Below are 13,292 nucleotides of genomic sequence, written 5' to 3'. Positions count from 1 at the left end.
TATTTGGCTAATTGACTAGTCTGAGTAAGAACAATTCATTCAGTTTGTTGATCATTTTTTTATTCAGGTAAATAATAATGCTCAATTATGTCACTTAAGTCATAGGGGAGGGAGAAGACCAGAAAACATTTCTTGAATATTCCAGCCACTGAAGAAAAAAACAGAAGATTTGAAAATATAGTAAGGATTGATATTGTGAGCAACATGAAGGGACCAATGAATTATAGGTAAGGGATGTCAAAGTAAAACAGGTGCCAGATAAATTTAAGGGGGCAAGAAAGACTTTATTCAAGATCATGCAAAAGGACAGTGAGACTAAACTCAACACCCCTGGAACAAAAGTCTAGGGAGATTTGAAAGCAGCAGAAAGAATCATAGTCATCTGCATTTGCTAATAGGCTTTACACAAAATTGAAGTAAACCTCGTCATGAAATTCTGACAGAAGGTCCTTTTATGACTTGACTGTAGAGGTCTTCACCTGAGTTAGGTGTCTACTTTTCCACAGAGATGGAGGCACAGAGATACCAGAAAGGTTACATTTCAAAGGGATGGGCCCAAACCACCTAGTCAGATATCCTCTAAATCAAAATACTGGCAAGAAGCATTTGAGGAGACATATATATTTCAGAAGGTTAGAGAAAAAATCTCAATCACAAATTGCAGTTACATTTCTAGAGAAAATGTTCTATAAAATTTGAGGTCAGAGGCCTGTATTTACAAACACCTGTCAGAAGATTAGAGACTCTAGGGGAACATTAAGGCTTTTAAGTCATAACAAAACTGATTTCTGCATAATGGGGTGAAATACACCTAAATCTTATTCAGCCAAGACCCAATTGGCATCTCCATTAGTGTCTTCAATTTATAAAGAGGTGCAACTTCCCAGTAATTTATAAACAGCCACAAAACACCTGAGAGTCCCTGGGCAGAAGTAGGACCAGATCTAAAGAAAACCATGTTCTGAGGTATTTTTTTTGTTATGGAGAAATTACATTTTTTTTCTGCAATCACCTTTTCTTTAATCAACATGAGGTCCAGGGGAGAAAAGTATTCTTGTTCCTCCAACATGGCTGCTGTCTTTTGATTTCCCAGGAGTAGTTTGTCAGTGCAGAGGAGCTGACATGCACCACATAGTTTTCTCTGATGCACGTCTTTTAGTAAGACCTAAGTTGGGAGTTTTAACAGCCTCTTGAGCTTAGGAAACCTCACCCTCACACTTCATCCTCAGTCTCTCTAGCTTTGGGTGATGCTCTTTTCTCCAGAAGTTATCAAAATACTCATGAAGTGAAACTTAGCTTTACAAAAGGTAAGGTCACTTCTAATTCTGTGGGCAGCAGTCTGAAGTAGGACATTTAAGGCAAAGCATTAGGTTTATTACCAATTACATAAAAATGTCTCAAATTAATTTTTAATTAGAAGGCACAGTAACAAGACATATGCAAATACGTCTATTTTCACTCAAGTGTGAATCTTAAGTGGGCCTTTGAAATTTGGGGGGGAGAAATAAAACAGACAAATATCAGTGTGCTAGCCACATGTGTGTTCTCTTGTCCATTCCGATTGTCCACAACAGTGTCCACACTCCTTCCACACATTTCTCTGATGAAGACACTAAACTCAATTTTCTGTGAGCTCCTCACGTGCTTCCACCTGCCATCCAGCAACCACGTCCTGTCTTGTGAGGAGCTCAGTGTCACCTCCACCATGGAGAAGGTGCAACTGGGACAAAGCAGAGGTGGATCTGGTGTGGAATGTGACCTTCAGTCAACAGGAAGGACAATGTCAGCACACATTTTTTTTTGTATTTATTTACTCAATACAAGACATCTAAGGACAATCTACCTTGACAATAAATCTATTAAAAAGGTGCAAAACTGTTCAGAGTTTGATAACATAGGAGAGCAGGCTCACTCATATTTCACATCCATCTCGAGGGGGCACACTTTCAATAGAACTGATGGGTTGGGGACTTCACACTGGTTATCTCCAGCATCCTCTTTCCTCATGGGGTCTATGTTGAGGTTTCTGTGGTTCTGGGAAAACTTTGTTTTTCTCCTGAGCCATAGATTCCTGCAATGAAACAAACACAGGTTAGAATCCATTTGTGTGGAGGTCACAGCCACAGCAATTTTGTGCTGTGTGACTGTGGTGCTGAGTGCTAAAAGGGTGGACATTCTCAGGGGCTCTGTGGAGAAACAAAAAAATGTGACTGATTGTGAGTGGGCTTGAGAACTGAGACCATACTGCATTCTTTGAGATCTCAGCCTCTCTCAGCCCACACTGAGCTCAGTGAAGTCCACTAGAGGATGGTCCTGCCTCTGCAGAAGGACCATTATCTTTCTTCAGATGACAATCTGTAAAAGGAACTGTGTTCTCTTTCTAAGCACTGGTCACCTCAGTGTGAGCCCTGACCTGATTCCACAGAGGTAGCACAGGGAACCCTTTCCCAGTTCATGTGTCCTACAACCATATCATCAGGGAAGATTATTTGCTCTCATGAGGTTTTATTGATCGTTTCCAAAAACTTCTTTGATTTAAAAAAAAACCATCAAATCCCACATATCATGCAAAATTCCACATGAGAGCCCTGACTGTTGTGACTCAGTGAATGGAGTGTGACCTGCAAACCAAAGGGTTGCCTATTCAATTCCCAGTCAAGGCATGTGCCTGGCTTGCAGACAAGGTCTCCAGTAGAGGGCAGGTGAGAGACAACCAGACATTCTTCTTTCTCTGGGGAAAGAACAGGACCATCTTCTGGTGAACACTATAGAGCTCAGTGTGGACTGACAGAGGCTGAGATCTCAGAGGAAGCACTGTGGTCTTTTTGCCTCCGTTCTCCTCTCTCTAAAAATAAATAAAGACTGTACTTTCAGGGATCATTTCTGTAGTTTGTTAAAAATAAATACATAAAACGTTTAAAAGTAAATAAGAAAGGCTGTTCCATTTGTAGTGTTTGGAGGAAATTCCCTAGTGTTTTCCACAGTGACTGCACCAGTCTGTATTCCCACCAAGAATGTACTAGGTGTTCCGTTTCTCGACAACCTTGATAGCACTTGTTTTTCCACTTGGTTTTGATGGCCATTCTGACCAGCATGAAGTGGTATCTTATTTTGGTCTTAATTTGCATCTCTCTGATTGCTAGGGACACTGAGCATCTTTTTCCATGTCTCTGTGCCCTATGTATGTCCTTCTTTGAGAAGTGTCTCCACTTTTTGAAACACAAACGCTGAAACACAAATTCAAGAGAACCAATGTACCCCAGTGTTCACAGCAGTAAATGTACAATAGCCAAGTGTTGAAAGCAATCAAAGTGCCCCTCCATAAATGAGTGAATCAAAACACATCGGCACATTTACGCAATGGAATACTATGAAGCAGAAAGAAGGAGCTCCAACCCTTTATGACAGTATGGGTGGATAGGGAGAGCATTATGTTTAGTGAAATGAATGAGGCTATGGTGGCTAAGTTGTTTAGAGGATTGTTTTGTGCACCCAAACCTTGGAGGCTCAATCTTTGGTCACAGCACATACCTAGGTTGCAGGGTCAGTCTCCAGTCAGGGCAATAATGGTATGCAATCATGCAGCCCTCCTTCTTTACATCCCCTTATTTTTTCAAAAAGTTCCACTAGCTTTCTCCACCTCTCTCTCTCTAAAACAACAGAAATGAAAACATGGTCAATATCATTAGGAAAACACAAATCAAAACTCTTGGAGTTGCAGTTGTTGTTTGTGTTGGTGGGTGTGGGTAACCTGCTGTGCAGATAACAGAGAGGAGATTGACCTGGTAGTACCTTTGATTGTTCGAAAGGTTTCTGCAATCAGACTTGGCACCTGCTAGCTTTCATCCACCTTGAGTCTTTAAAATAACAAGGCAGAGTCCTGGCCAACATGGAGGCATAGGTAGAAACCCTTTGTTTTTTCACACAACCAAAAGGAGGATAACAACCAATCTAAAATTTGTAAACAATCAGATGTGCCAGAAAATCAAATTGAGATCTTTACAGTTTGTCTACACTCTGTGTATCCTGCATTATATGTAAAAACTGAACCTGAAACAGAATGTAGAGTGGAATGAAGGTACTGTCCTGGGCTGCAGTCCTGTGTGTGAAGTAGGAGTCACCCCTCACAACCCCCAGTCATTAGAGAGCAATCACTTACCATATACATCAAGTTTCCCTGATGCTGTTTCGGTTTCTGAATCTGGTAAGTGAGCCACTACCGTGTACATTCCTTCGTCCTTCTTGGTGACATTTTTCAATAGCAAGGATCCATCATCGGTTATCATCTGTTCTCCATGGGACTCAGGACCACACACATGGAAACGTGGTGTCATAACACAAAATGCAATTGTATTATTATGGTCCATGCCTTTCCCCTTGTACCACACAATTCCTACAACCCCAGGAGGCTTATTGTCGATTTGCAGAAGCACATCCTCCCCTTCAGTAGCAAAGGTTGACAAAGCTTCGATTGTGGCTGTGGTGGGTGGGCTCCAGAAGGTTAAGAGTGAAACTAGGAAATAGGGAAAAATGCATCAATATTTACATCCATGTACTGGGACAGAATGATGAGGCCTGGAATCCTGAGCAAGTTTCTATCTCTCAGCCTTGGTCTGTAGGTGAGTTTGTGTCTTCCATGGTCAAGGTCAACAGAATGGCCCCCATTACTTCACGTCTGAAGCTGTCATTTTTTATGTTTCAAATACTCTTCTCCAGGTGTTTGTCTTGGTCACCTCTTCACTGTGCTTAAACCAATGCTGGCACTCAGGGGCCATTTTGAAAGACACATTTGCCAATCACCTTCTCTAAGGATTCTCTGTGTTCACTTTCTGACCTGCCCTGCTCTGTTTTTTTCATGGTTGTTGTGGGAACCTAACCTCACATCTACAACTTTCCTTGTCCTTCTCTCCTCCATAGAACATGAGCTCTCCGAGAGCAGGGTTTGTCTGATCTAGTACCCCCAGTGACTACAACAGCTTGAAAATACATGTGGATGAATGAATGAGTTCTGTACCTGCTGGCGTTTATTAGCCCATTTATGGGGTTTGCAGTAAAGACAACATCTAGTACTCCTGGTTAATTTTTTCTGGTGTTTCCTTACACCAGAATATATGTCAATAATAACTCATTATTATTATTACCAGTTTTCATAATTCAATGCTCAGATATGAATAACAGGAAATGCGCAGCATTCCAGGTTTTCCTGCCTCCCACCACTTCCAGATTATAAGATTTTCCTCTTGCAGGGGCCCCTTCCTGATCCTACTCTTCCCTTTTGCCCTTTACACTTAGGTCCAGACAGAAGCCTTCCCTCTTTCCTCAGAACACGTGTCTCTCAAGCAGACCCCAGCCCGTCTCTGTGTCACATCCTTAGTCTATTCCAAGGAATTGTCTCCTACTTACCAACCAGTAGGAGCCCTTGGTAGTGGACGAGTCCTCTGTGGGTAGAGACAGAAAGGGACCACATGGTGTATGTTGTCTGGTGTTTGGCAGCCTTTTTGACAGAAACTTGAGGTTCGGTAAAGCTCACAGGCACCTCTGTCCACAATGGTGCAATCTGCTGTGTGTCCTACCTGTGGGCTGACCTTTATTCTTGGGCAAGATTACGATGCTTGTCATGTGAGCTGGGGGCAGGGAGTATGCACATGACCATCCCACTCCCTGCTCTAGATTTTACCATTCTTGGCTCTTCTAACCAGTACTGCCATCTTATATTTTGTTTCCCTGAGGCCTCTCAACACCACACAAACACACATGAAAACACATGCACGCATGGATACACACTCACACATAAACAAGCACTGTCATGCTGTACTTGAAAAAGCACAAGCTGTGGGTTTCCGGGTTTGGGGTTTCTCCACAGTTTCCTGTCAGGTGCCCAGTAGTCTTCCTCATAGTGCACTCTCTCACTCTCTCGCTCTCTCTCTCTCTCTCATACACACACATTTTACTCTTCCCTTCAGAGCAGTAGTTCTTGAGCTAAGTCACAGAAACCTGTTACAAGGAAGTCACTCCTGCTGTGCATCAGATCACCTGTGAAACATTGTAACATTGCAATGTCCAGGTTATGCTTTAAAAATGCAGCTTAAGCAGCTATCCAGCTAAAGTGAGCACCCATTCAGAGTGAGATCCCTTGATGTAAAAGTAGAAGCACCTCTGCTGTTCTCCTGTGCACAGGGAATTCTCCAGATCCTGTTAAACTGCAGATTCTAACTGGGTTCAGTGGGCCAGAGACTCTGCATCTGACAAGCTCTGAGGATGATCTGAATGGCCTATGGAGCTCATGTGGAATCCCAGGGCTGTCAGGGACACAGGTGTCTTACTAATGCCACAATGGCCTCTGCTGTGTCTTTAGTTTGAGTCTGTCAGCACCAGACAGAAAGCCCCAGATATCATCAAAGAAGGGATTATTTGTTTGTGACACAGAAACCCAGCTGGTATTGCCCATGTTCTCAAAAGCTCTCTAGTTTTATTTTTTCCCACATGAAGGTAACAGAAATAACTCTGGGGATGAGAAGTGGTCAAACTTGGTGATAATTGCAGAGGGGAGCCTTCTTCTATCTCAGGTTGTCAACAGACTGGCTTTTGCTTCCAGGGATAAAAATTGAAAACCAGAATTCTCAGTAGGGCATGCAGTTTTTGGTGTGAGTGGGATATGTCCTCTGTGTCCCAGGTAGAAGGGATTATTGAGAAAGGTCAGGTGCCTGTGGGCTGCCTGGTTCTCAAGGGACAGTTTCAGGTAGACCATTCCTCTCTAACCCTGTTTGTAGGACCTGTCCTTGTGCTGCTGGCTGTTGGGAAAACCTCTGAGTTACCCCTGGGCAGATTCCTTGCCATCACCACAGTTGCCCATGCATGATGCCAGGCATGGAGAACAGAGCAGCACAGAAACCCCTGAGAGACGAGGTGCTCCTAGGCTCTGTCAAGGTCAAAAGAAGTCCAAGTTTATACAGCAATGTTTTGAGTTTATGTGAGCCAAACTGACCGCATATGTCTTGGAGAAAAGACTCAACTGTCTTGAAGAAAGGCAGTGTTTTTTTTTTAACCTTATTTTTATATTATCATCAAAGTAGAAGATGATAAAATTTGGATAAAATCCAGAAGGAGGTGAGAAGGAACATAGCAGATACATCTCCAGAATTGGAAAAAGTAACAAACAAAATTGAGACTCACATATTTTTTACATTGGTGGGTAGAAGATAATTAGCATTTACAGGACACAGACAAGGTGCACAGGGGACCAGATAACATTAAGGATGATCTGGTCTCATACACTTGTCCCAGACTCTGTAACATGAATGGTCCAGCCAAGAAAGTCACTCTGATGGGTCCAACTTATGCTGTCCAAGATGCACAAAGTAAGTTAAAGACTGACCTTTCTTAAGGAAAAAAGAGGCCTGGGATGTGACAACCTGCCATCACCTGCCAAGTTAGAAATTTCTGATGAGAATATTCTATGAGGCTTGTCAGGCATGCCATGTGGCCCCCTGAGCTTGCCAAGGTTACTGCACAGGCCATTTCTGTGAACAATCTCAAGAAGTAGCAGGTTCCATGGAGCAGTCATGAAGATGGACTTGAGAAAGACACGTTGAAGCAGGGGATGAAAATCAGGCTACCTCTCCATGTTTTTTAGCCAAAGCCAGGTTCCTTTGTCTATTTCTTGTGGCTCAATGTTGTCCCATAGAGGACAGAAGCAGACCTGCAGCCAATGCCAGGTGCTACACAGCATCACTGAGCAGTGCAGGGTTAGCCTAGTGAAAAGGCAGGCATGTCCTGAATATTATGAGTCCAGTGCCAGATTAACTGTCCCACCAGGGGCATGTGCTGAGCCATGCAGAGCTCTCTGCCTTCAAGTATCCAAAAGAAGGGCCTGGCGAAGGTTCTCCTGAGGCTTTTGGGAGAAGATATAGGTCTGGAGGATCAATCCAAAATATGTCCCATGTGTCCACCATCACCACATTGAGATGTTGCATATAAGCCATTTCTGTGTCCCTGTGTGCTCCCAGGGCACAGGAGCAGGAGCATCTCCAGGTGAACACTCAACTAGGGCCCCTGAGTGTTCTTTGAGTAGGGGAAGAGAGGTTTTTTTAGAACCCACAGCACCTGTGAGATGGAAGCAGCTACAGATTCTGGGTTCTCTGCACCATTCAACACAGGAAGTTTCTCTTGTTCCCTATGATATCATGAAGTAGAGACACATCCTTAGAGACAACAGACAGGTGTCCCACAGAGACAACAGACACTGAGAATTTGGGGAATGAAAAGTCTTCTCTGATTCCTCTAAGATCAGGGTGTGCTCTTTCCTCCCCTGGCAGTAACTCTACCAAGGGTTGAGGATCCAGTGTTTGTGTAGGTCACGTATCTGTGAGAACAGGGAAAACACAGGCCTGGGGTGATGAGACATAACACACAAGGTGGCACTGTGGAGGACTGTGACATTGGAGGAATAAATGCAGTCCAACCTCTCACTGTTAGGAAGTTCCTTTTTTACTTTGGATCATATGAGAAATAAAAGGCTGACCCTGAAATGTCCCCAAGGAGGTGCCGTCCTCCTGTCATGCTGACACCAGTCTCTTTGTATCTATAAGAACATAATTTAAGTGCAAGTGTTGCACAATGACAGGCTTCCACAATGCAGTTTCCCTTATTGATTTAACACAGGTTTATGGAGCATCTGTCCCGTGTCAGGCTCCTGGCTGGGCCCTGGAGACCCCAAACAGAGTAAGACAAGTGTGGGCCCTGTGCTCATTGACTTTACCTCATAACACAGACACGCTGTCAGGTAAATCATGGCTCTAGGAATTTATTTGTTATCCAGTGAAAGACCTTAAAACAAAATTTCTGGTCCCTCCAGAGTATGTAATTGTATCTCAGCTGGTCTGGGGAGTATGAGGAGCATTTCTGAGAAAGTACCCACTTGGCTGAAACCTGGAGAGTCAGTGGACCTTTACTCCATAAAGAATAGAGGGTGATAAAAAAAATAGTCCTCAGAAGACTGACCTCTGTAGGGGTGGTGCTTGGCTGGATGGAAGAGTAGTTAGAGTCCATTGCAGGAGCTTGAAGAATTGGACTATTTAATGAGAGATGCTGTTGCGGGTGGACCCCTGCTGCACTGTGGGTGCTCCTGAGGTGGACTCAGTGTTGCCCCAGAAAGGTTCCATCTGCAGACTAATTCTGCCACACCATGTGGACAAGTAGAAACATGGGCAATAACATGTCATGTTACAGCTGGGTGTCTTCTTTTTTTTTTGGTTTTGTACTTTGTATTCAACTTATACTTTAGGTAATATTTCATAGATGTATTTATAATTCTAATATAATTATTGAATTATAGTTGAATACAAAGGGTGTAACATATTGAAAGTATGCAAATTATGAAGTGTTTTCAGGCACCTGCACAAGAGAAATTGTACAATGAAAATAAAGACCATGTCCCTTACTATTCAAGTGTTTTCATGCCCTCTTGTAATCTCCTTTTCCTTCACCTCTCCACCTCCATTTTTAATGTGAGGTGAACTCTCTTCAGTTTTTTTTAAATTATAAATTCATTGGCACTTTCTGGAATTTTAAAAACATTTTCTTAAGCTATTTAATGTGAGGCCAAATTTGGCTATTTTGACATAGTTCTTTCTCTTTATTCTCTGGTTATATCTCATCCCAGGGATGCAATAGTTTTGTTTATCTATTCACCCTTCATAGACACTTGTGTTGTTTCCAGTTTGGGGCTGTGAAACACAAACTTTCCATGACCACAGGTGCAGAAACATCTTCAAGACAGACTCAGTGCTTGTAAAACCATGAATAGCTAGAGAAATAATAGTGGGGGATCTGCCACTGGAAATCCAGTCTGAAGTTCACATGGCCACAGCCCCACCCAGAGGTAAGGAAACACCTGCTTCTTCACATAAAACTGTGTCTGCAACAGTTCACCTAACAGTCAACACCTGAGAGGAAACAATGACCATTCTGCCTTCCAGCTTTTGAATCAAACACTAGTGCATCTGAGAGACTGATTTTGTGTGGAATTTGGACTCTCAATCACAACAATTATGAGAAAAATAGCATTAAACTTTCAGTCCCTTTGATATAAAAGAAAACATAGAAGAAAATGAACCATGCATGCCAAGTGCCAATAGACCACACGTGGCATATCTGAGTCCACATGCAGACTGTGTGCATCTGGTCACGTCATCCCACCTCAAGAAATCTCAGGTACGTCATCTGACATCAGAAAAAGATGTTTGGTCCACTTTGCTGGGAATTAGAAAAGAGTGGCTAAACTTTTGGAATGTTGTTGGTGATGAGGGTTATAAGAGTGATTTTACCATGATGAGGCAGTTCTTGACAGGATTCTACATAGTGGCAGAGTTAGGACAGGTCACCAGAAAGACCACTTCTGGATCAGAAGCTTGGAATTTTCAGCTGTCAATGTAAGAAACATCTAAACCTGTAGAGAATTTTTCTGAGTCTCTTTGAGGCAATCTTGAAGACAATGACCAGGAAGCAAAATCTTAATGAATGGAGAAAAATTTTCAGATAATTGCAGTGTTGCACCTTATTTTATACAGCACAGTCAAAGCCAGAAGCCCAAAGGGCTTGCCTGAAATCCACCGGCAATAGATTAGAGAGGCAGAGGATTTCCAAATGCAGAAATCTCTGAGATTGGGAAAAAGTAAAAGCAATAAACAACTTTTTTTCTGTTTTTTTTTAGGATTGTTGGTTCAGAACAGTTAGCACTTAATAATGAACACAATAACAATAACAATGAAAGGATTTTATTGTCTGGTTTGAGGTGAGGGTTCTGCAAAAACATAAATTGTCATGGCATTTTAAAGTTATGTCATAGTTGGTGCAAAAAGGCAATAAACAGGCTCAGTTAAGGTAAAGATTGGTCATTATCTAAAGACCTGTTAGCCTAGACATGACTGCCCACCATGACTCACTCTGAGTTAAAAGTTTTAACTTCAGACCAACCTCTGTGGTCACCTCAGGTCACTGAGTTTGTAAGTCCCACCACACAGGCCTTCCCTGAGCTTGTCAGGATTAGTATGTAGCCACTTGTTTGTCCATACCTTCCCATTTCATTTATACAATAATCTAAACAATGCATTGGTGACCAATCTATTGGTCAGATAACATTGTCTCAAGTGCTAGGTGGGATGTTTAGGAAGATTTATTGTCAGCATTCGTCTTGCTGAATGTTAAACCATTGGTGACACCACAAGACCTCCACCTTGGATGGAAGTCAAAGTTCAATATTCTCAAAAGAGAAAGGGAGGTAAAAGGGACACAGTCAATTTCACAGGCCTTTATTAAGACAAACATTCTGGATCCTTTCTACCCTGTAAGCTGTCATGACCTAAGTTTTGTTATTTGTCTCATTTCTCTGTATTCATCTTGTATAGCATTTACTTACACTATGAGGGAACACTGCACACTTCTTCAGTATAAACATTCTCACCATGATATGGGATCTCATTCACTGTGGCCCACTTGCAAATAATTATTTATTCATAATCTGATTTTTACTAGTTGTACACTTGGATGCTGTAAATTTAAGGTTAATTTGGAGACCAGGCTGTAAGAACACAATGCTATAAATGACAATCATCATCTGATAGCTCCATAGGTGAAGAGGACAGTAAGAGTTTCATAAGTACATTTCCTCTGCTTCAGAAGTAGGTATGGAGGCCTGTGTTTTTAGCCACTTCAGCTTCCATTTAATTTAAAATAGTAGCCCTTTTTGAGTTAGGATGTAAGGAAAAATTCACATAATTAAATTGTAGTGTTTATACATGAAATCCCTTTCTCAATATCTTCATACCAGTAACCATCCGCCATTTTCCCTGATCTTCTCAGTTTGGCTCTTTTTACTCACTCACAAATACCCAACTTATTAAGAGAAACTACTTACTTTTAACCTCTCTTAATAACGCACACATCTATTTTTTTTTTTTTTTTTACTTTTGCAACAGTATTTCTTCTGAATTTCAAAATGTCACCAGAAAGGGGGCCAGGACCAGGGCAGTATTGCCTAAAGCCAGCTGGTAGGGTGAGGGTTCTTGGTTTAGTGCAGGAAGAATTTCACACCACAAGTCCAGGTGATTTGAGGGTATGTTGATTAAGCTGGGAACAGTGACACAAGTATAGGACTAGAATAAAGCCAGTAGAAGGGAGACTAGATGGGGTCATTTGGCTCTCTTCAAACATTATGGGAAAGATGCGAGGCTAGTAGGGGCTGCAGTCAGCCTATTGCAGAATCACAGAAAAGGAGCCTTGGGGACAAGTTCAGGAGGTTTCCCCAGGACCAGCTGCTGTTGCCCATTACTCTCCTGGTTGCAAGTCTCTTGGGAATCCATTAAAGTTTAGAAGAAAAAAAAATATATATTTGAAAAGGAGACGAGTACATATGCCTCAGGAAGAACACATGCTGGTTTCTTTGTGTCATGGAGTTCTATCTACTTTGGAAAAGTAAAGATTTTAGGTGAGGTCTCAAGGAAGAGTTCAGTAAGATATTCATCAGTTTTTTTCAGGGGTGCCCTTTCATGATTATGGTCTCCACTAATTGGTTGCTTCCAGGATAGAAGTTTGAAATTTCATGACCAGCAACTTTTCAGATGAGGGAAGACCACTCTGATGGAAGGTCCAGCACATATTTGTTCATTGTTAAGCACTTGAGACTTTTCTCTCTGGTGAGATTTTGTATTTGTCTATAAAGTGCTTACCCAGTTCAGTTATCTGTCTCAATTTCTCCATTTCATTTGCCAAGGAATATCGCTAACTTTTTATTAACCTGCCTGAAAAAGAGAAACCATAAAAAGAGTACTTTGATAGTTAAAACATTACTGTATACATATTTACAAATAATGAACAGAGGAGTTATACTCACAAGGTTTGACAAAAACTGGAAGAACAAGTATAATTATTATCATGACTAATTTTAGCAGTCAGGTAAAGACAATGTAACAAACAAGTTCACCATCCATTTGTAGCTGCAGAGCTCTTGTCAGTGTCCTTGGAGAGCAATATCTCACAAATGTTGGCAACTTCCCATCAGTGAAGAGCGCTGGACTGCTGTAAGTGGAAGTGAGTGTTAGTGACAGGGCAGATGTCCAATCATGGTGCGGCACCTGATGAGATTTTCTCTACAGTGCTGGAGAGAGTCTTTAATGATGTCTCTTCCAATAGAAAAACTAATTCTTGGTCTTGGAAGTCATCATTGCCTAGAAGTGCACTCATGAAATTAATATCGGTTGATATAAGATGATTACTATGTTTTTGCTAGTGATGCA

This window comes from Phyllostomus discolor, chromosome 12, assembly GCF_004126475.2.
Source record: "Phyllostomus discolor isolate MPI-MPIP mPhyDis1 chromosome 12, mPhyDis1.pri.v3, whole genome shotgun sequence".
In the NCBI taxonomy this organism is placed as follows: Eukaryota; Metazoa; Chordata; class Mammalia; order Chiroptera; family Phyllostomidae; genus Phyllostomus; species Phyllostomus discolor.
The sequence above is the reverse complement of the archived record's forward strand: the minus strand, read 5'-3'. Positions refer to the sequence as shown.